Genomic DNA, 25,028 nt, shown 5'->3' on the forward strand with positions numbered 1-25,028 from the left:
ATTCTTGGGTGTTTATACTAGCCCCTAGTATTTTTGGTTGCAATAGAAATGCATGTTTAGGTGCGTTTCGATAGCCCTCAAGTTGCTAGAAATAGTGCAGTTTAGACGTGCTGAAATATTTCTAAGTCTGGAATCTGTTATTATTTTGTTGCTGTCTTGTCTTGCTTGCATCTTGTGATCTGTAGCTCTTTTGAGGTTGGTCCAATGGAGTTAGTTGTACCCTTTATGTTTCTCTAGTATGTTGTTAAGTTTCATGTCATTTGGAGTCCTATAGCTTAGGTTTTTGCTGCTGTCAATATTGCTTCAGGCTGAAAACTGCACTTTCAGGAGGTGTTATTTTCACTAAGTCTGAAATAGTGCGTGAGATGCCTTTTTGTGTCTTCTTTTCCTAGTGCTCCATGATGCCATGCTAGTTGTTGTTAGTTGTTTGTAGTAGTGCTTCTTTCCCTATTCTGTTCCATGCCTTGCTTGAGCTTATCGGAGTTGTGTAGCCGAAGTTGTGAGGCGTAGAATATGCTATGTGGCTGATTTTGGCAGATTGTAGAGATTTCTTGTTTTTCTCGTAGTTTGTGAACCGTAGCTCCGTTTTGATCGAGTCCTACATGAAACTTGCTTAGAATCTTGTGTAGTTTCTTTTTCTCTTGCTGGTTGGTTGTTTTGAAGTGCTCGTAGCCGTCGTTGCACACATATTGCATTCATGCCATCATATCTTGCGGTGCTTGTAACTGATCCGTAGCTCCGTTGAAGATGGTCTCTACGTGTAGATTGCTTGTCTTGACGCGTAGAATCACGTGAACCTATTTGTTTTGCTGTTTAACAACTAATTAAAGGTGTTAATTCAATTCTGGACAGAATTGTAAATTAACGTTTTAGGTCGTCTCGGAGATGCTATATGTCATTTCCGACGTCATTTAAAATGCCTAGATAGGTAGTTTAATTTCCACTCCACCTCTTGCATGTTTGACAACATTAATATTGATGTGTAGATAACCGGGAGTGAACTAAATAAATAACGTGGAGTTTCGTCAATATGCAACTCGTGCATATCGAACTTCACTTAATGTGTAGTGTTTGTTTGTTGTGAATTGTCATGTCGTGACTTGCATGTATTCAGTAGCTCATGCATCATATGTGTTGTGCATCGTGTGGTGAATTTCGTGTGTTGATGCTTGTTTTCGGTTTCCCCGTCTCGATAGAGTTCCGCAAGCGTGCCGGATTGTGAGGACCCGTTCGACTACGTCGGTTCGTCTGCTTCACGGAGGCATCCTTCTTCCAAGCGGGATCTCAGGCAAGATGATCATTTCCCCAGATACCATTACTATCATTGGCATGCTAGTTTTTATCGCTTCTATCGATTATGTCTCGTTGCCTACCACCTGTTAAATGTCAGCCTCTCAACAATGCCATGTTAACCTTCAACCTGTTCGACCTAGCAAACCACTGATTGGCTATGTTACTGCTCGCTTAACCCTGTTGATAGCGTTGCTAGTTGCAGGTGCTTTGCTTCCATTTGAAAGCATGGGTTCCTTGTTATATCACCATATTAATGCTATTTAATTTAATGCACCTATATACTTGGTAAAAGGTGGAAGGCTCGGCCTTTCTAGCCTGGTGTTTTGTTCCACCTTCGCCCCCTTTAGTTACCGGCTACCGGTGTTATGTTCCATAATTGAGCGCTCCTAACACGATCGGGGTTGTTATGGGGACCCCCTTGATAATTCGTTTTAGATTAAAGCTGGTCTGGCAAGGCCCAACATTGGTACTACATTTGCCTAATCACCTAATAAAATTGCATAGGGACCCGCCGGCACCCGCGGACTATTTTAATCAACCCCCGGGCCAGTGCTCCTCATGAGTGTTGGTCCAAAACAGAGCAGCTTATTAACGCTACCCGGGGCAACTCGGCGTTTGGCGTGGTAACCATCGCTCATCCGTCGTGTCCTGAGAACGAGGTACGCGACTCCTATCGGGACCGTCGACACGTCGGGCGGCCTTGCTGGATTAGTTTTACCTTTGACGAGATATCTTGTGCATCGGGATTCCGATGATTCTTTGGGTAATCTCAGAGTTGAGGTTTTCCACTAGGGAATTCGACGAGATCGCGAGCTTCGTGATTGAGGATTTCTATGCGGCTTGTGGTAATTTGTGATGGACTAGTTGGAGCACTTGCAGGGTTAAATCTTTTCGGAAAGCCGTGCCCGCGGTTATGTGGCAACGTGGAAACTTTGTTTAACACTGGTTCTAGATAACTTGAAGTTAACTTAACTAAAATATGCCAACTGTGTGCGTAACCGTGACTGTCTCTTTTGTGAGTTCCTTCTCCGATCGAGGACACGGTGGGGTTATGTCTGACGTAGGTAGGTGTTCAGGATCATTCAATTGATCATCTGTAGTTCACGTCCGCTATGCGTAGATCTTCCTCCTCTTATCTCTCGTACTCGTAAGTTAGCCACCAAATATGTGCTTAGCCGCTGCTGCAACCTCTCCACTTAACCATACCTCACCCATTAAGCTTTGCTAGTCTTTATACCTTTGGAAATGAGATTGCTGAGTCCCCTGTGGCTCACAGATTACTACAACACCAGTTGCAGGTACAGGTAAAGGTTACTTGACACGAGCGCGTTGATTGTTCATTGGGAGTTGCCTCTTCTTCTTCTTCTTCTTCATCGATCTAGGATGGGTTCCAGGCCGGCAGCCTGGGATAGCAAGGAAGGACGTCGTTCTTCTTTTGTCGTTGCTTTTCGTCCGTAGTCGGACCCTGCTCTTACTCTTGATGATTATGTAATGTACTGATGTGACTCTGATGTAGCTTGTGGCGAGTGTAAGCCAACTCTTTATATATCTCTTCTTTTCAGTACATGTACTTGTAATGATATCCATTCTTGTGACACGACGAGATGCGCTCCTATCCCTGACGAGGCCCTCGTGCCAAATTGAGGATAGGGTCGCATCTTGGGCGTGACATGATACTTTCTGCATCTACTACTATTACTCCACACATCGACCGCTATCCACCAAGCATCTAGTGTATTGAGTTCATGACAAACAGAGTAATGCCTTAAGCAAGATGACATGATGTAGAGGGATAAATTCATGCAACAGATATAAACCCCAACTTTTTACCCTTGATGGCAACAACATGATGCATGCCTCGCTACCCCTTCTGTCACTGGGTGAGGTCACCGCACGGTATGAACCCAAAACCAAGAACTTCTCCCATTGCAAGAAACATAGATCAAGTTGGCCAAACAAAACCCACAACTCGAAGAGAATTACAAGGATATGAAATCATGCATATTAAAGATCAGAAGAAACTCAAATAAGATTCATAGATAATCTGATCATAAATCCACAATTCATCGGATCTCGACAAACACACCTCAAAAGAAGATTACATCGGATAGATATCCATGAAGATCATGGAGAACTTTGTATTGAAGATCCAAGAGGGAGAAGAAGCCATCTAGCTACTAGCTATGGACCCGAAGGTCTATGGTGAACTACTCACGCATCATCGGAGAGGCAATGGTGTTGATGAAGAATCCCTCCGTATCCGAATCCCCCCTCCGGCAGGGCACCAGAACGTGTCCCAGATGCGATCTTGCGGAGACAGAAGCTTGCGACGGCGGAAAAGTATTTTTGTGGATCTCTCCCGTGGTTTTGGATTTTTCGGGGATTTATAGGCGGAAGAAGTAGTACATAGGAGCCACAGGGGGCCCACAAGCCTGCTAGGCACAGGCCCCTAGGCCGCGCCTAGGGGGCTTGTGGCCTCCCCTCGTGCCCTCTGCCTTGGTTCTCAAGCTCCGTGCGTATCTTCTGTTCCGGGAAAAATCTTTTTGGAGGTTTTATTCCGTTTGGACTCTGTTTAATATTCTCCTCTGAGAAGGGTCAAAAACACGGAAAAACAGGAACTGACACTTGGCACTGAGTTAATAAGTTAGTCCCAAAAGAGATATAAAAGGCATACAAAACATCCAAAGTTTGACAAGATAATAGCATGGAACCATCAAAAATTATAGATACGTTGGAGACGTATCAGTCGGTTCCCCATTACTGCGGTGCTATCTATACAAGCGGTACAACCACTTATTACAACAGTACAACCGCCGCAATGGTACAAGTGCTTGGTTGACCGGTTTAACCGGCTTTTCTGAATCACACACCGGTGTTTTATCTTCTTCGCTTCACACATAATATATTCCTATGTTTGCGTACAATCCTCTTATCTTTTCTGGGTTTCTTGTGTGCTGCTTGCGTGTGTGTGCAGGTGGTTCACGTTCTCGCTCTGCTACTCAATGGAAGACCAAGAAGCGAGCCCGTAGGTCCAAGCGCACCGAGGATCATTCAATAGAGGAAGATGTCATTTCCACCAAGCCAACTCGTCGTGAGAAGTCTATGGCTGTCAAACAAAAGATTGTTATTCCCTTGAGGAGATGGAAGCTACCACAGTGGGAGAGGTTTTGTGTCCAGAATCCCGATGTGGTCCCTATTTCTCCCCGTTGAACCTCTACTCAGTTCAGAAATGAGATGCGGGTCAGGATTGTGCACGAGCTGTTTGAGCGCAACAAGGACAAGTTCGCCAAGCAATGGACAATTGATCTTGATCACTGGCGGGCTAACGCAGATTACTTTGGTGAGGCCTTGACACTATGTGAGGCATTTGACATGGTTAATCCCATGTCCACCAACTGTGACTTTGATGTATAACTGTTTCATCAGTTCTACGCCATGGTTCACTTCGGCAGTGACACGCCCGTACCCTATGATTCATGTTTCGTGGTGGGTTTTCTAGTGTTCCTTGGATGGCGTTCTGTAATGCTCTAGGTTATAATGATACCGGTCTCTCCGGCAACGGTGGCATCCGTCCTCACGACTGTGCCTCTCCCATGGAGAAGGAGGAGCTCGCCCCTCTGTACATTCCGGGGCGGGGTATTTTTGGTGAGTCCAAGGATATGATGCCACTTTATGATATCATGCACCAAATCTTCCACAATGTCCTTGTTCCCAAAGTTGGAAACCAAGATGAGATTCATGGCTACCTGGTGGACCTGCTGGTGTTTATGCATACTACAACCGGCTCTGGGGCTACTTTTGATGTGTCCAACTGGATGTGGGAGGAGATGTACAAGATGGTCATTAACCAGAAGGTTCCTATCTATGCTCTGTTTGTCATGTGCTTTCCGAAGTCAGTTTAGGAAGTTCATAGGCCCCATGAGGCGTTGTCTTCTCGTGCCAACCTTATCGTGCATTATATCAAGCAGCTCAGGAAGAAGAAGCAGGCTCTGCCTCGCATTCCCCCTGATCACCCTGAGGATGTTTTTGCCACTTCCAACGACAACGATTTTGAGATCGAGGCCCGGGCCAAGCCCACTTGCGTCACCAAGTTCATTGACAAGGTACGCAAGATCTTCTGTCTTTAGACTCATGTTCAGAAGAAGCTCTATACTGCCTGTGTCAATGAGAAGTTTGCCAGACGTATACAGATTCAGATTATGAGGGCTCTTCACATTTAGGCTAAGAGTGGTTCTGAGAAGGTCATCACTCCTGAGGAGAAGTGGATTTACGAGCACAACACCTGGACTGATGATGAGATCTCGGTCCATCCCGCCGTTGCATCTTCTGCTCCTGCTATTGATGACATTGTGGAGGACGATGACGAGCCTGAAGATGATCATGATGATGTTGATGAGGATGATTTTGAGGAGAATGAGGAGTCAGAGGAGGACGACTGAGCCCTGGGGCATTAGCGTTGCTCTTTTTCCTTTTTGGTGTCTTGATGCCAAAGGGGGAGAGAGTTCTACTAGGACGGGATTTGCATGGGAGTGGTTATCTGCAGTCAAACTTTTTATTGCGTTTTTAGTTGTGTTTATGGACCTTGTATGGCGACTTTGTGCATGGTGTGAGACATGCAGTCCCCTTTATCTTGAGTTTATCAAGCTCGTGTCTCTTATATTTACTAGAGCCTGCTTATCTTTGGGTTATTCTCTATCTTGATCTACTTATAAAATATGCTCGTTGAGGTCTAGTTTTATTTGTACTCTGTTATCGGTATAATATGTCAAGGGGGAGTTGTGTCACGTTCACGCACATATCAATGATGCACGCATTCAGGGGGAGCTCCCGTTTTTTAAAAGACCGTCAATGCAAATTGTGTAGTTGTCATCATCCACCAAAAAGGGGGAGATTGTTAGGGCATTTTCCTATATTAGTGTTTTGGTGATGATGACAACTCAGTATGTGATCTAACCATGTGTCAATCTCTTCACGGACATCACGTTGGACACAAGATGATTAAGCTTCCCCATCGGACGAAAAAGAACGAAGAAAGTGCTCTCTACGTGTTTATTCCTTTAGTCGTAGGGAACCCATACTATTATGAGGGAATTCACATCGCAAGGTATTGGGCGAATCAATGCTCGTACACATCTTCTATCTCCCACCCTGGTTCTTCCGATCCTTGAGAGGGACCCTCATTCCTTCTCCAAATCATCTTTTTTCTCTCCTAGCGGTTGTACCGCTCGCTCGGGCGGTTGTACCGCTGGGACAGGTATGTCAGGTATAACTACTCTCACGTTGTTGCCTAGCTGTTGTACCATTGCCTCTGGGCAGTTGTACCGCCGAAGCACCTCAGGCGGTTCTATCGTCCCAATACCGCTTCACCACCGGACCTGTTTCTGGTTTTGTGTTGTACTTGAGTGGTTGTGGGCCGGTAGTTCCTCTCATTCACTTTTACCGGTGCTACCGATATCTGGGGTGTTTGTACCAACCAGGACTTAGCCGCATCCTCGTACCCTTCCTCGCGGTTTCACAGTCGCAACTACCACCCCAACTCCGCATGAGGGTGATTCCTCTCTGTTTCCAAGAGGTTGTTGGGCGGTGGTAGAGTGGTTGCTCGTGGCATCTTCGGTGACCGGTACTACCGCCTGTGCCACCAGCTGTACTGGGGGTTAGGGCTGGTGTTAGAGCATATTTCTCCATATGTGGTTTTGGTAATTGATGACAATCCCTATGGACTAATGGTTTCCTTGAGTTATATTCGAAGGATTTGTCCATAGGCGCTTCTTGAAGTCCGTCTGCTGGTTTCAAGGAGTTTATATGATGACCAAGGTGGTATTCAAGGTTTTAGCCAAAGATTGGTCGTAAATACACAAGGTTGATCAAGACTAAGTCAAAGAGTGAATCAAGTTAATCAACATACAAAGCGTACAAGATGTACCAAGAGGGATCAAGTGATCCCATGGTCTGGTAAGCATTGTGCATTACACTTTGTGTACTAACCCATGGTCTTCGTGAGAGTTCCATGTGGGGTTAGGTATGTTTCCATGGGCTTGCATCATGAGGAAGATCTCATTCAACCCATGGAAGATTGCAACATGCAAGTTCAAGTGGATCATCACTAACAGATCATGCTTGAAGTTTCCCGTCCATTGTGGTGGCAATGGACTTGTGAAGATGTGCTGAAGAATGGATCACCCATAGTGGAGTATGGGGGAGCAATCTACTAGTCTTAATCGAGCCGACGCAATCAAGATAGGTGGTCCATCTTTAGGAGGACAACATCATCATCATTTATCTCAAGAGGATTATGGCAAGACAAAGGATTGTCCTTGATAGGTTTTCTATTTTACTGGTCTCATTGTGTTAGTTGGGAGACCGGGTTATAGGATAGATTGTCATACTATCAATGGGGCCTCTCAAGTGAGTAGCTTGATCGTATCGTTCGTCGAGAGCTCAAACCATCGCATTCTTGGCATCATCATTTCTCTTGGTTCTTGGTTGGTTTTTATCAATGTGGGTTCTTGATCTTATTGGCATCTTCGTGACAAGCTTGAGTTCATAAAAAACAGAGTTCATATGCATCTTCTATGATGTTTTCAATGTTGGAGTTTTTATCGGTTCTTCATTCATAGAGGTTTCACATCTCTATATCATCGTTGTTTGGATAGTACTTGTCGTGCGCTATCCAACAAGCTTGATTTTGCTCAATTTGGAGCTCGTATGCGTAAGTTATGGTAGTTTTAGTGCTAGCGCAGGTTTTTTCTCTCAAGCGGAAGTACCGTTGTGGTGGAAGCGACATTACCACTCGGGCGGTACTGCCACCCTCCACTTCCGCTGCTACTTCCGCTTATTTTTTCTCTGGTGCCTTCGGTGCATTTTGAGCAGAAGCACCGCTGCGGTGGAAGCGGTAGTACCGCTCGGGCGGTACTGCCGCCCTCCACTTCTGCTGCTATTACCACTTAGTTTTTGTGTCTAGTATCTCTAGCGGTAGTACCAATGGGTCGGACGATAGTACCACTCCGGCGGCCCTAACGCCCTGAGATCTCTCCCGTTTGCACGTTTTTACTTAAAACTTCCGTTCTGAGGAAGTATCGCTCCCCTGAGCGATACTACCGCTTATGCACATGCTGAGTGCATAACGGTTGGATTTCGATTGACCTATTTAAGGGGGTCTTCTTCCCCAATGCTCCCCAACTCTTGAGCTCGAGTTCTTCCCCCATTGTTGACCTTCTTCGAGCTTGCTAACTCTCAATCCGTCCAATGATTCTTGCTAGTTCTTGAGGGAAAAGAGAGAGGTGATCTAGATTCACATTTCCACCAATCACTTTCTCCTCTATGTGAGGGGAACCCCATGGATCTTGATCTTGGAGTTCTTTGTGATCTCCTTGTTCTTCCTCTCGTATTCCTCTATAATTTTGTTGTTGTGGAGGGATTTGAGTGTGAGCGACTTGACCACTTCGTGTGTTCTTGACATTTCATTAGTTGCATCAGTTTGAGTTCTGCACGATGATACGTGGAAGTGAAAAGTTGAGAAGCTTATTACTCTTGGGTGCTTGGTACCCTAGATCTTGTTCTTCTTGGGTGCTTTGGCGTCCTAGAAGCTTGGTGGTGCCTCGGAGCTCAATCATTGTGGTGTAAAGCTCCGGGCAAGCCTCGGGTCTCCAGTTAGGTTGTGGAGATTGCCCCAAGCATTTGAGGTAACCTCGAAGCCATATGCCATTGTGGTGAAGCTTCGTGGTGTCGTTGGGAGCCTCCAATTAAGTTGTGGAGATTGCCCCAACCTTGTTTGTACGGGTTTGGTGACCGCCCTCAAGGGTCCCTTAGTGGAATCACGACATCTTGTATTGTGCGACGGCGTGAGGAGATTACAGTGGCCTTAGTGGCATATTGGGGGGCATTGTGCCTCCACACCGCTCCAAACGGAGATTAGCATCCGCAAGGGTGTGAACTTCGGGATACATCGTCTTCTCTGCGTGCCTCGGTCATCTCTTACCCGAGCTCTTTACTTATGCACTTTACTTTGTGATAGCCATATTGTTTCTTGTTATATATCTTGCTGTCACTTAGTTCTTTATATTTCTTAGCATAAGTTGTTGGTGCACATAGATGAGCCTAGTTGTTTTAGGTTTTGTGCTTGACAAATTAAACATTAACTTTATTCTGCATTTTTTTAAGCCTAAACCGTAATTATTTTAAAGCGCCTATTCACCCCCCCCCCCTCTAGGCGACATCCACGTCCTTTCAGGTGGCATGGGCGGCATGGGTGACATGGGAGGCATGACTACCATGGAAGCCATGGGTGGCTTCGCAGCTACCATGGACGACATGGTAGGCATGGGAGGCATGGGTGGCTTCAGAGCTGCCATGGGGGGCATGTGAGGCATGGGTGGCTTCGGAGCTACCATGGGAGGCATGAGTTTTGCGTCTCTCATTGGAGGCACGGGAGCACCTCCGGGTGAAATGGGTGGACGCATGTCTTCCGGTGTGCCTCACATACCTTCGTATGATGTCGTTGGAGATCTTGACAACACCTTTCGAGCTCTACATGATGATGTGGCGCGACACAATAAAGAGGAGGAGGAATAATCGTCTTCGGATGAGGATGAAGAATCGGAGGAAGAGGAGGACGAAGATGAGGATGCTGCATGATTGTTGATGTGCAATTTATTTTTGTGAACTTTTATGTCATGAACTTGGTTGGGTGATTTTAAACTTGATTGGATGATGATGTGATGTGGCATGATTTTGAACTTTTATGTCATGAACTTGGTTGGGTGATTTTAAACTATGTTATGTCTTCCTTTGATGTTCGAAACATCATCATATTACCTGCAAAATGAACATATAACAAGCGTCGGCTGCTCGCATGCGTTGTAGTTTAGCGCGTTTGGTGGAGCGGCGCGCACACGCAATTTTTTGCAGCGGCCGGTGGAGCGAGCGCTCCGCGACACGCAAAAACTCGCTATTCCGGCGTTGTAAACGTTTTTTAGCGCACCGCACACGCCTGTTGGAGATGCTCTAACACCTCTTTAATCTCTTTCATCCATGTCGTCCACAAGCCAGGCTTGCAGCTGCAGCAGCCACCACACTAGCCCACATGTCGCCCACCTCGCCTTGCCCCACCGCCCGCTCGTCAGGGCTGCAGCCGCATCATCCGCCGTGCTCGCCTCCCCTGCGCCATCCGCAGTGGCCGCATGAGCCGTGCTTGCCGCCTGTGCGCCAGCCGTAGCAACCGATGTAGCAGTTGCCTGAGTTGGCTCTGCATGACAACACAACACGACCATCGTTGTAGATATCGCCGAAGGTGGCACGCGTGATGGCCTCCTCCGTCACCTCCTGGAACCTCTCTGCCACGTCTACTTCCACCACGCTGGTGTCGTCGGCCACTGCGATCTCTCGCCACTTCTCCGCCAACATGGACACGGACTTGCCAACGTGCGGCACCACGCGCTGCAAAATCAAACCGCATCCGTTCATCGAACTGTCACACACACCGTCGGTGCAGCCGCGGACATAAAAAGAACAGAGGAGCAGCACGACGTCCATATGTTGAGGTTGTCCGTGTAGAAGGCGTCGCCGAGGACACAGAGGTGGAGCATACTTGTTCCCGTGGAGGATGACGAGGTCGTCGCCCTTGAGATGGTGCACGACGGGATGCACATCGTAACGACCGGGCGCGTCGATGCGGGTCAGGAAGATCACCCGGACCAGCCACGCTCCGCACCAGCCACAACAGCCGCCACAGTTGCCCCGCCGGGGCGCGCTCCCGCCCACGCGCTGCAGTCCTCGCTTGGTCACGCCCCCGCTCGTGCATGCGTGCTTGTCATGCTCGCACACGAGGCCAATGCTCCCGCGCGCCTATTATTGTCGTCACTGAGAAGGAGGCTGGCAGGCGACGCAGTGGACGACATTGTAGCTCTAGGAAGACGGTGGAGGAGGAGCCACGAGAGATCAGACTCGGTTCTGGTTGTAGTGACAGTGAACATTCTACTTCAACATCTCTATTCAATGTAGTTGTTACCTCCTAATCATGATTCATGTATGAAACCAAAGACCAGGTAGGAAATGCTTCCACGATGAACGCAACTTATATGCAGGTAATCAATTAACATTCAATCGTTGTGTTTTGGCTTGTATCTTCTCAACGAGGATCTATTCGGTCTGCCTGTTTTCTTCATGCAACCCCCCAAAAAGGGGGCAGGTAACCAAACGCCTCCAAAAAATATACAATGTGTGTGAAAAAAGTTGATTGTTTATTTGAAAATGTGAATCCAAGCATTTGAAAAAAAGTTAATCAAGTATTTAAAGAATATAAATTTGTATAAAAATGTTAACCATGTACTAAAAATGTTAAACTTGTATTTAAAATATTAATCAAGCATTTAAAATTATGTATAGAAAAAATTAGCGAAAAAATGTCGACAAAGTTATTTTTTCAATATGGCATTTCAGAAATTTTAATAAAGCATTTGAAAAAGTTTAAACGTGTATAGAAATTTTTTAATCTTGTATAAAAATTGTTAAATTTATATTTTAAAAATGATAATAAAGCAAATATGTGTTTCTTGTAGCATAATTGTTTTTCGATAAATATAGGCATGCTTCTGTTGGAAGCAAATCTATGCCTACACAAAAACAATTGTTCTTCTTGTAGAAGCAAAAAAAGGGAATTTTATTTTGGTTTTTTCTCTCTCCAAAACTTGAGGAAAACCAAGTAAAGTCGCCCCCCACCAACGAAAAAAACACCTAAAACAGGTCCAATAAAATAAATAAATAAATTTACAGAAAGCGTTTAACATGCGACATGTGGTGATGGCTTGGACGCACCACTTGATGTGCTCTAAAGGCAATTGTCTCGTGAAAGCCTTGTTAGTTGCATTGTACAGCTGTGCGGTTTCTGGTGGGTTTTTTTTGGGTCCCGGTTTTTTGTGCGTGTTTTTTGGTCCATATATTGCCTGGTTTTGTATGTTTTTTCCATATTTTCTTTCCTTTCCCCTTTTATCTTATTTTTATTTTTTAGTTTTCCATTGTCATTATATTTTTATTTTAATATCCACTAACTTTTTCCTTTCAAATTCGCATCTTTTTAAAGAAAAATACAGGTTTTTCAAATTCGCAAATATTTTTCAAATTTTATGAACGTTTTCCAAATTTGTGATCTTGTTTTCATATTTTCTGAAGTTTTTGCAAAATTAGGATTTTAATAAAAATTATGATTTACCTTTTTGAGTTACTGAACTTTAAATAATCTACAAACTTTTTTCAATTCATAATGCATTTCAAATTCACGATTGTTTTTCAAATTTATGATTTTTTTTTGCTCAAATTCTTGTTTCTTTAGAAGTCAATGGTTAATCGGCTAACCATGTGTAGTTGGGCTGGCCAACAACGCGCACCAGTTTGGCAGCTGGCGCTAAAGGTGCTACAAAATCATGGAGCGGCATAGGCTGAAGGGGGGGGGGGCAAATATTCTTGCTTTTGACAGATGTTTACTGAAATATTAGACCTAACACTAACACATATATGCATGTTTTCATACGATCTAGGGGCCATGGTCCAGGTTGACCCCGTGAAGATCTGCCACTGCTAAGGAGGACCTCTCTTAATATTGTCAGTATCCAAGAACGGCGTGAGCTTGATTAATTCGGTATGATGACTCACGAACATCAACTAAGGAGGGGATGATAAGAGAACCTTTTTTTTGGGTACCTTACATGTTAGCCTTTTTTGCCATAAAATTTCTTCCCAGGAATTACCATCTGTTTTTGAAGAAATTGCCAGCCCCATACAACTAAATTTATCATCTCAAACGTTCGGAACTATCAACCCTCCCAATGGACGTTCACCAAATATTGCGGTCCATTAAGTGAAGTTTTTTCTTGTCTTAATGTCAACGATGATTGATGTGCTTGGAAGTATTACTAACTTCAATGCCAGTCATATCGAACTGATCTATCTATCACTGTCTTCAAAACTGAGGTGGTCGATCAAGACTAAGACCGAACTGTACCATATTGCAAAAAAGAATGTCAATCCTCCAAGAGACGTGGATCACAGGACAGCTGTTTCTCTCTATGTTTATTTTTAGCATGTTGAGGTACAGATGGCGCATACTTGTAGCTACAAACTTGATTGAATATTCTTGACCAGTTCTGAACGCTACTACAAAGTCCTCACGTCGCGACGCGCCTGGCCGGTGACATATGCTTATGTCTACTTGCTGGCAGGTCTGGTGCATAGTTAACTTTTTATTTTGAAAATTAAAAATACAGTAAAAATATAGACGCTTATATATATACATATACACATACACACACTCTATCTTTATAAACACCTTCAAAAGACCGACATATACTTTTAAGATTGACGAACGTCTCCTCTCATTGAACGTTCGTCATCGAAAATACTGAAATAAATCCAGAAATAATGCGGACCCCAGGATTTAAACTCTGATAACTGTTCTTCTAATCATTCAACTACATATTGGTTCACTAATGCATAATTAACTGACAAACCATTGAGAACCGGTCATAAGAAAATTGTCAATGGAAATCAATATGTACAACACATTAAACATGGTTTTAGAAATTGCAAACGTATGCTAGAATCCGTCGCTTGTACCGAAAGAACACCAAAACAGTATATAGTTAGCTAAATTATCCTTTCATAGGAATTTAATGAACATGGTTAAAAAGATGCACAAAGTCTCAAGACCATATATTACGTATCACAACTCATCATGAACACACACTTATGGATTAGGAAAATGACATCTAGGGGTGTAGAAATCTTCTTCCTGCTGAATGCACCGGCAGGGCGCCGTGAGCATATAGGGTTGTTTGAAAGGTGTTTTTCAAAGAAAAATCTGGATTAAGCTACTTGAACAGTAAGCATCAAGATCTATAGAGATAGATCAAAACGTTTGATAAAACTTTCAATGAATACATATCATGACAAGATTTTGAAGGAGTTCAAAATAGATCGGTCAAACACGGAGTTCTTGACTGTATTGTAAGGTGTGAATTTGAGTAAAGACTCAAAGATTGACCACGGCAGAAGAAAGAGAAAGGACGATGGACGCCCCCTATGCCTTAGCCGCACCTTATGTGTGCCTTGCCATGAATTTGTCAAGGGGTACAAAAGTGATCCAGGAATGGATTACTGGACAGCGGTCAAAATTATCCTTAGTTATTTGAGGGGTAAGGAAATATTTCTCGATTATGAAGGTGATAAAAGAGTTCGTCGTAAAGGGTTACGTCGATGCAAGCTTGGACACCAATCCGAATGTCAATGAGTAGCAAATCAGATTCGTATAGTGGAGCAGTCATTTGGAATAGTTCCAAGTGGAGCATGGTAGTAACATCTACAGGATGACATAGAGATTTGTAAAACACACACGGATCTGCAAGGTTCAGACCTGTTGACTAAAACCTCTCTCACAAGCAAAACATGATAAACCCCGGAACTTATTGGGTGTGGATCGCATAGTGATGTGAACTAGATTATTGACTCTAGTGAAAGTGGGAGACTATTGGAAATATGCCCTAGAGGCAATAATAAATAAGTTATTATTATATTTCGTTGTTCATGATAATCATTTATTATTCATGCTATAGTTGTATTGATTGGAAACTCAAATACATGTGTGGGTACATAGACAACACGCTGTCCCTAGTGAGCCTCTAAGGACTAGCTCGTTGATCAAAGATGGTCAAGGTTTCCTGGCCATAGAGATGAGTTGTAATTTGATAATGGGATCACATCATTAGGAATGATGTGATGGACAAGACCCAAACTATGAACGTAGCATGTGATCGTGTCAGTTATTGTTGTTGTTTTCCGCATGTCAAGTATCTGTTTCTATGACCTTGAGATCATGCAACTCCCACGCACCGGAGGAATGCCTTGCGTGTATCAAATGTCACAACGTAACTAGGTGACTATAAAGGTGCTCTACAGGTATCTCCGAAGGTGTCTGTTGGGTTGGTGTGAATCGAGAATGGTATTTGTCACTCCGTACGACAGACAGGTATCTCTAGGGCCCACTCGATAATACAACATCACAATGAGCTTGCAAGCAATGTGACTAAAGAGTTGGTCACGAGATCTTGTATTACGGAACAAGTAAAGAGACTTGCCGGTAACGAGATTGAACTAGGTATGGAGATACCAACGATCGGATCTTTGGCAAGTAACATATCGATCAACAAAGGGAACAACATACGGGATTAACTGAATCCTTGAGATAGAGGTTCAACCGATAAATATCTTCGAAGAATATGTAGGAGTCAATATGGGCATCCAGGTCCCGCTATTGGTTATTGACCGGAGAGTGGCTCAGGTCATGTCTGCATAATTCTTGAACCCGCAGGGTAAGGTTCGATGACATTTTGGTATAGTTGAGTTATGTATGTTGGTGACCAAAGGTTGTTCGGAGTCTCGGATGAGATCCCGGGCGTCCCTAGGAGCTCCAGAATGGTCCGGTGGTAAAGATTTATATACGGGAAGTCATATTTTGGCTGCCGGAAAAGTTTCATATTTTTTTGGTATTGTACTGGGAAGCTTCTAGAAGGTTTTGGGAACTTCCGAAGGAGTCTGGAAGTCTACCAAGGGATCTACCACATCCCAAGGGTTTGCATGGGCTGAGAGGAGACATTGTGGCCTTAATGGGCCAAGAGCACAAGTCTCTCAAGGCCCATGCAGTTGGGAAAGGTGGAAAGTCCACCTTTGTATGGAAGGGAAGGAAGGGGACTAGGATTCCACCACCTCCCTCTTGGTTGCACCCTAGGGCTTGGAGGGGATGTTCCCCACGCCCCATCACCTATATATAGAGGGGAGGGGCACCCCAAGAGGACACACGAAGCCCTTGGCTCCCCCTCTCTCCCTAGATTGTTTTCTCCTTCGTTCACGGTTTCGGTAGCGCTAGGTGTAGCCTTGCCCGGACAGCAACACCATCACCACCGTCATGCTGTCGCTCTATCGGAGAACTCATCAACCTATCCGTGCTCGCTTGATGGATCAAGGAGGCGGAGAACGTCATCGAGTTGTACGCGTGCTGAACGCGGAGGTGTCGCCCGTTCGACACTAGATCGGGACGGGTCGTGATGGGATCGCGGGATAGATTGCGATTTGGATCGTGAAGACATTCAACTACATCAACCGCGTTATATAATATTCCGCTTAGCGATCTACAAGAGTATGTAGATGCACCCCCCCCCCTCTCGTAGATGTTAGTATATCCATAGATTGATCTTGGTGTGCGTAGGAAATTTTTTGTTTCCCATGCGACGTTCCCCAATAGGAGATGTATCAATGACCGAAAGCAAGGACTTGGTGGTGGACGTTCAAACTAACTCATCATTGGCCACTCAAGTCAAATTTGGTGATGCTACAACTTCAAACGTACTAGGTCTTGGCAAGGTGGTGATCTCTCTAGATTTAATCATTAAGAAAGTCATGCTTGTTGAGACCCTTGCATACAATTTACTTTCTGTTCGTCAACTTGCACTCATGGGATTTTTGACATTTTTTGATATTGATATTGTGTCCATCATGTGGAGCAAGACTCTTAAAGTAGCATATATTGGATATGTTGAGAATGACCTCTATGTGGTCAACTTCTCGGAGAAACCCACTAAGACCGCAACATGTCTAATGGCTAAAGTTGATGTTGGGTGGCTTTGGCACCGCCGTTTATCGCACCTAAATATGAGATCTTTGCAAAGTCTCCTCAAAGGGGATCACGTTCATGGATTAACAAATGTGAGCTTTGCCAAAGATCGTGTGTGCAGTGCCTATACCGAAAGAAAGCTACATGAGACGACTCACCAACACACGACTACTATCTACTCGAAGGGGACCTTGGAGCTCCTTCACATGGATCTCTTTGGTCCTCCATCCTTCGATAGTCCTGGGAGAAGAAAATATTTCTTGGTGACAATGGATGATTACTCAAGATATACTTGGGTGTAATTCTTCAAGAGGAAGACTGAGACCCAAAAAATCGTCATCGAGTTTGAAAATGAAGCTCAACATCAACATGAGGCAAAGATATTGATAATTAGAAGTGACAATGGCACAGAGTTCAAGAACTACACCTTGGATGAGTTTCTGAGTGATGAGGGGATCAATCATCAATACTACGCACCATATACCTGTGATAACCTGGCTTATTAGGGATGATAGACTACTCATATCAATAAGGAATTCCTTCTTTTCCGGGAGCCCATTCGAATAGAACTCTCAGGTTAAGCGTGCTCAGCTTCGAGTAGTTCTAGGATGGGTGACCGACCGGGAAATTAATCCCGGGTGCGCATGAGTGAGGACAAAGTGCGCAGAAAAGACTAGTATTGATATGTGGGGCCAGTCTAGATCCCGCCAGGAGTAACGACCGCCGGCGGGTGTGTCCGGGGCTTTACACCTCAACAAAATAGTGTTGCGGAGAGGAAGAACTGGACGTTTATGGATGCGGCAAGGACCATGATGGCGGAACTCAAATCTCCATACAACTTTTGAGCCGAAACCATCAACACCGCATGTCATGCATCTAATCAGATCTACCTCCATAAAGGCTTGAACAAGACCCCATATGAGATACTCACCGGTAACAAGCCCAACCTCAAATACTTTCAAGTGTAAGTGTTTCATTCTCAAAATGGGAGCTCGTTTAGCTAAGTTTGATTCTAGAGCTCAAGAGGGCATATGTGACAGCCCGATGCCGACGTTCCAGAAGATTTTCCTTTCCGTTTTCATCGTGTGTCTATTTTCTTTTGTCGCATCATCATCGCATCATTCACATCATCTGCATTGCATCGGCATCTCCGTTGCCCCCAGTTTTCAAACTTGCGTCCGTTGTTAGTTGCCGGTTCTCATCGTTGTCCGTTCTGAGCCCGACCGCACACGCACGCGCCCGCGGCACCGTCGAAACCCTGTTTTTAAAGAGTGCGTTTAAAACTTTCTCTGATCGGGGTGAAACTTGGCATGCGATCGTAATTTGTTTTAGTTAGACCGTCTGTCGAATTTCGTCGCGATCGGAGTTCGTCTGGTACCCGAACGGTCGATCGTAGCGGCACCGTATTCGGTCTACCGTCGGACGTGCGTCGGTGTTTTAAAAATCATTGTCGCGCCGCCCGTTTTCCCTATCGTCTCCGGTAAACCACCCTACACGGCCACTTACCCGTTCCTGCGTTCGGGATCGTCCGAATCCGACCCCGCGGTTGGATCCGGAACACGATTCCGGTTAAACCTAGCCCCTCTTTTCTCTATAAAGACCCCTCCATCATATTTTTAGACAGCCCCCTCTCTCTCTCCCTCGAAATTCGTGCCTCCCCTAACCCTAATCCTCTCTCTCTCCTCCCTGTACCCCTCCTCCAGCCGCCAGGCCCGCTCGAGCCCGGGTCAGGCCCGCCCCATGCCCATCTGGCCCGAGCTCCCTGCTCCCGTCGCCGAGCTCCGCCGCCCGCACCTCGCCGGCGCCCCGCCTCCCGCGCGCAGCCGCAGCCTCCCCGCCGCCTTGCCCTTCGGCCGTCCTCGCCGCCTCCAGAGCCCTCCGCGCCGTGGCCGACGCTCGCCGCCGTCCGCTGCAACCACCGGCCGCCGGCCAGCCTGCGCGCCAGTCCGGATTCGCCACCGCCATCTCCAGCGAGCCGAGCTGCTGCCGGGGTCCTCGTCGCCGCGCCCGGATCCGGCCGGGGATCGCCGGATCGGGGCATCTCCGGCCTTCTCCCGTTGTTCCCGCGCCGGACCGAGCCGTCGTCCCCACATCAACCGCCGACGCCGCCTCTTGCGCGAGGAGGACGACCGAGCCGCCAGAGCCCCGAGCGCTCCCGCATCGTCCCTGGCCGCCTGGGCCCCCAGCGCCCAAGGCTTCGGCCCATTCGGCCTCCCACCGTCCCAGCTGGCGCAGCTGCCCGAGGCCTCCAGCCTCTCCACCAACCGGCCCAAGAGGCCCCAAGGTGAGCCTATCCCCGCCCAGTGGCGTGTTTTACTAAGTTGCGCATGCCAAGTTTTGGCCCGTAGCATTTTAGGATTTTTCTGGGAATTTAGTATTTTCAGATAAATGCTATATTTTAAATGCCCGTAGTTTATTTTCCGTTAGTCGGTTCGCGACATGTAGTATATGGTTTTCGCGTAGTTTCTCGGGTAGAATCCGTATTTACAACTTGCATAATTATTTGACGTAGTTTAATGTGTCAAATACATAGATTAGTGTGCCGTCCAAATAGAATATATCCCGTATTATTTTTTCCGCACGTGTTCGGATAGCCCGAATGCCGTAGTATAAATGTCCATGTTTTAGGAATCATTTTTGCATGTATTTTAGAGCGGTAATTTATATTTTCAAGTGTAGGGATTTGCCGCTAGTTTATTTTCCCTCATATAGGTTATTTTCCCGCATTTATGTGTGGCATTATTTTTGTGTTGCAACCCACTTATTTTATATGTTTTCGGGGTAGAAAAATCGATGGGATTCTTCTGTCAAATTAGTTTTAGCTTTTAAGTAAGTTAGTTCGCGCGATATTTTGCCGTGATGCCCTTTTGTTTATTCCGTAGGATTTATTCCGTGCTTCGTTTGACGGAGTTGTCAACTAGGGAGTTGTCCTTGGGTGCTTACTCTAGCCCCTGGTATTTTTGGTTGCAATAGAAATGCATGTTTAGGTGTGGTTTGCTAGCTCTCAAGTTGCTAGAAATAGTGCTGTTTTGGAGGAGCTGAAATATTTCTAAGTCTGGAATCTGTTTTTTTTTGTTGCTGTTTTGTTTTGCTTCTATCTTGTGATTTGTAGCTATTTTCAGGTTGGTGCAATGGAGTTAGTTGTAGCCCTTGTGTTTCTCTAGCATTCTGTAAAATTTCATGCCATTTGGAGTCCTGTAGCTATAGGTTTTGCTGCTGTCAATATGGATTCGGATCAAAAACTGCACTTCCATGAAGTGTTATTTTCACTAAGTCTGAAATAGTGTGTGAGATTCCATTTTGTGTTTTCTTTTCCTAGTGTTCCATGATGCCATGCTAGTTGTTGTTAGTTATTTGTAGTAGTGCTTCTTGCCCTCTTTCGTGTCATGCCTTGCTTGAGTTTATCGGAGTTGTGTAGCCCGTATTTTGGGGTGTAGAAAATGCTATGTGGCTGATTTTGGCAGATTGTAGTGATTTCTTGTTTTGCTCGTAGTTGTTGAACCGTAGCTCCGATTTGATCGTGTCCTCCATGAAACTTGCTTAGAATCTTGTGTAGTTTCATTTTCTCTTGTTGTTTGTATGTTTAGAAGTGCTCATGACTGCCGTTACACACATATTGCATTCATGCCATCATATCTTGCGGTGCTTGTAACTTTTGATCCGTAGCTCCGTTGGAGATGTTCTCTATGTGTAAATTGCTTGCCATGACGCGTAGAATCACGTGAACCTATTTGTTTTGCTATTTAACAACTAATTACATGTGTTAGTTCAGATCTGGATAGAATTGTAAATTAACATGTGAGGTCATCTCGGAGGTGCTATATGTCATTTCCGACCACATTTAAAATGCCTACATAGGTAGTTTAATTACGCTCCACCTCTTGCCATGTTTAACCACATTTAATATTACCGTGTATCTAATCGGGATAGAACTAAACAAATAAACATGGAGTTTCGTCAATATACAACTCGTTGCATATTGAACTTCACTTAATGTGTAGTGTTTGATTGTGTGGATTGTCATGCCGTGTCTTGCATGTATTCAACTGCTCATGCATCATATGTGTTGTGCATCGTGTGGTGAATTATCTGTGTTGATGCTTGTGTCCAGTTTGCTTCGTCTCGATAGAGTTCCGCAATGTGCCGGATTGTGAGGACCCATTCGACTACGTCGGTTCGTCTGCTTCACGGAGGCATTCTTCTTCCAAGCGGGATCTCAGGCAAGATGACCATTTCCCCAGATACCATTACTATCATTGCCATGCTAGTTTTACCGTTTCTACTGGTTATGTCTCGTTGCCTACCACATGTTAAATATCAGCCTCTCAACAATGCCATGATAACCTTCAACCTGTTCGACCTAGCAAACCACTGATTGGCTATGTTACTGCTTGCTTAACCCTGTGTTAGCGTTGCTAGTTGCAGGTACAGATGCTTCCATGTGAAAACATGGGTTCCTTGTTCTATCACCATATTAATGATATTTAATTTAATGCACCTATATACTTGGTAAAAGGTGGAAGGCTCGGCCTTTCTAGCCTGGTGTTTTGTTCCACCTTTGCCCCTTAGTTTCGGCTACCGGTGTTATGTTCCATAAATCAGCGCTCCTAACACGATCGGGGTTGTTATGGGGACCCCCTTGATAATTCGTTTTTGATTAAAGCTGGTCTGGCAAGGCCCAACATTGGTACTATTTACCCAACATAATAATTTGATAATACTGAAAATGCATAGGGAGTTAGCGCTACCCGAGGAGTAATTCTACATAATACAGGGGGGGCCAATGCTGATGGTGTTGGTCCCAAACGGTCTGCCTGCGGGGCCACCGCGAGGAAACTCGAGGTTTGGCACCCGTAGCTAGTTCCATCCGTCGTGTCCTAAGAACGAGATACGCGGCTCCTATCGGGTTCGTCGACACGTCGGGCGGCCTTGCTGGATTAGTTTTACCTTTGACGAGATATCTTGTGCATCGGGATTCCGGTGATGCTTTGGGTAATCTCAGAGTTGAGGTTTTCCACTAAGGAATCCGACGAGATCGCGAGTGTCGTGATCGAGGATTTCTATGCGGCTTGTGGTAATTTGTGATGGACTAGTTGGAGCACCCATGCAGGGTTAAATCTTTTCGGAAAGCCGTGCCCGCGGTTATGTGGCAACGTGGGAACTTTGTTTAACACTGATTCTAGATAACTTGGAGTTAACTTAATTAAAACTTGCCAACTGTGTGCGTAATCGTGACTGTCTCTTTCATGAGTTCCTTCTCCGATCGAGGACACGGTGGGGTTATGTCTGACGTAGGTAGGTGTTCAGGATCATTCATTTGATCAACAGTAGTTCACGTCCGTTATGCGTAGATCTTCCCCCTCTTATTTCTGGTACTCCTAAGTTTAGCCACCAAATATATGCTTAGCCGCTGCTGCAACCTCACCACTTAACCATACCTCACCCAGTAAGCTTTGCTAGTCTTGATACCTTTGGAAATGAGATTGTTGAGTCCTCGTGGCTCACAGATTACTACAACACCAGTTGCAGGTACAGGTAAAGATTACTTGACGGGAGCGCGTTGATTGTTCATTTGGAGTTGCTTCTTCTTCTTCTTCTTCATCGATCTAGGATGGGTTCCAGGCCGGTAGCCTGGGATAGCAAGGATGGACGTCGTTCTTATTTTTCTCGTTTGTTTTTGTCCGTAGTCGGACCTTGCTCTTACTTTTGATGATTATGTAATGTACTGATGTGACTCTGATGTAGCTTGTGGCGAGTGTAAGCCAACTCTGTATATATAATCTCATATTTTCAGTACATGTACTTGTAACGATATCCATTCTTGCGACACGACGAGATGCGCTTCTATCCCTGACAAGGCCTTCGTATCAAGTTGAGGATAGGGTCGCATCTTGGGCGTGACAAGTTGGTATCAGAGCAGTACCGACCTAGAAGCCCCCCTTGATTGATCGAACTTGGCGAGTCGAGTCTAGTGAAAAACTGATTTGAGTCTAGTTATATATCGGAGAGTAGGATTCTTTTTTCTCCTCTTCTATGCTCCGGTGAGGAATCTTGACGTAATATTTTAATTCTACTCCTCTTCTCACTTAAATGTTTTTTAGGATCACGCGGATATTTTTGAGATCTATATGATGCCGATGTGACGGAGTTTTGTCTTGGTGCCTCCTATCTGCTCTAAGTTTCAGGGGAGTTGAGCTCCAGGGGATTCTTGAGCACATCGCTATCATTCAGATTTCTTAGTATCTCAGAACGAAGGATGTCCGTAATTGCTTCAATACTAGTAGTGGCGAGATAACCCCGATGTCCCCAGTACTGGTGCAGATTGTTCGGGAGTACTGCCATACTTTGTATCGTTGTGATCACGAGGGTCTGTAGTAGATGAAGGTCCGAGATTCTGGTCGTGTGTTGACGGATGTGATACAGGTGACGGGTTAGTATAGGAGTTGTATGATATTACTCCTTGTATCCGTGTACCAGATTGCATGACCAGATATTTCGGGAATTCTCAGGTGGGAATTCAAGTTGTTGCTTATAGGACGATCTTCCAAGAAATGCATGATGTTAGGTTGGGGTTCGACATCTAGTGGATTCCTGTCCACAAAAATATCGGACGAAATCTTTCTCATGAGTTTGTTCTGGCTAATTGCAAGCCGCACCCTTTGTGTTGTTGAATGTGGTAATTCGTGTTGCTTCGATGTCAAGTGGTGATTTCAGATCTTTCCTAATCTGTGTTCTCATATTTTTATGTGAATGCAAATTCTTTGCTCAAATCAATTGTCTTATCATTCTTGTCAACCGGAGTCATCGTATCAATTCTTTTCAAACCGGTGTGTTTCTCTCCAAGTGAATTCATTCCTCTCCAATTTTGCAAGATCATTCTCTCATTTTATTCCGGAGTTCATCTCATCTAGCCCAAGTTGTATTTATTTTTTTCCCACCCTCCCGCCCTTTTCTTAGTGATTCAATTTTTATCCAGGAGTTTTCTTTTCATTGTGCTTCCGCTGCTTGTTCTTTTCTCTCTTATCCAGCGATTCATTGTGAAGATTCTCAGGAGCTTCATGTTCATCCTTATTCGGTCTTGTTATTTTTCCGGTGAATTCAATTTAATTATCCGTGTTCATTATATTCTATTCATCCTTGTAATTCTTTCCTATGTTGGAGATTCTTATCATTCTATCTTGTTTATTCAGTTATCTCTATTCTATCTGGAGCGTTGAAGATGTCTCAGAGTTTCTTGTTTTCAATTCTTCTATTATTTTGAGGTGCTCAACCTCATCAAGTTTTCATTTCTACCGGTGCAATATCTCCCTTTCTAGCAATCTTTTCAACGGTGGTTTCTTTGAGTGGGCCCATAACCCACAGGTTTTTCCCAGGATCTTATATGTCTCTTCTAATCTTTCCAGAGATCTTTAATTCTTTTCAACTATGACGTAAGTATGAATTTCATCAGTCATATCCCTTCTCCAAGATCTATTGGAATTTAATTCTCATGTTGGCTCAACCTTTCATTCTTCATTATTCCGGAGTGTCTCAGTAGTTCTTGGTGTTGTTTCTCGTCATCATCCTCAGCTTGCTATCCAAAGGAGTGTTTCTCTCTAATCTTGGTTCATTCTCTTGAAGATTTATCTTTTCAGCTTGTGCCATCATCTTGAATTGTTCCAATCATGAGAATCCATTTCTCGCTATCCGGTGCTTTTCTGAGTTGTTTTCATTCTCGTTCCTCCGAAGGCTATCATTTTAGAAGATTCTTCGTTCTCAACTTTCAGCTTTCATCCTTGATTCTTCTCAATTGTTGTCTATTCGTTCGTCTCTCGATTATTCCGGTGCCTTATTCAAGTTTTCTGTTAGGTGGCTCATGATCTCTTCATTCTCTTGTATCTCCATTAATTCGTGGTGTTCCCATTTATTTGTGAATTCTTACCGGTGCTTCCTTCAATTTTGCCTCAAATGGTGCTTATCTCTGTGCCTCTTCAAGATTCTTTCAAGAATAAGTGCTACGCTAATCTATTGCTTGTCATCAATTAAACTTGGTGAAGGATAAGCATAACATAATTCTTATTCCTGTTCCATTATGATTTCA

Source organism: Hordeum vulgare, chromosome 4H, assembly GCF_904849725.1.
Source record: "Hordeum vulgare subsp. vulgare chromosome 4H, MorexV3_pseudomolecules_assembly, whole genome shotgun sequence".
Classification (NCBI taxonomy): Eukaryota; Viridiplantae; Streptophyta; class Magnoliopsida; order Poales; family Poaceae; genus Hordeum; species Hordeum vulgare.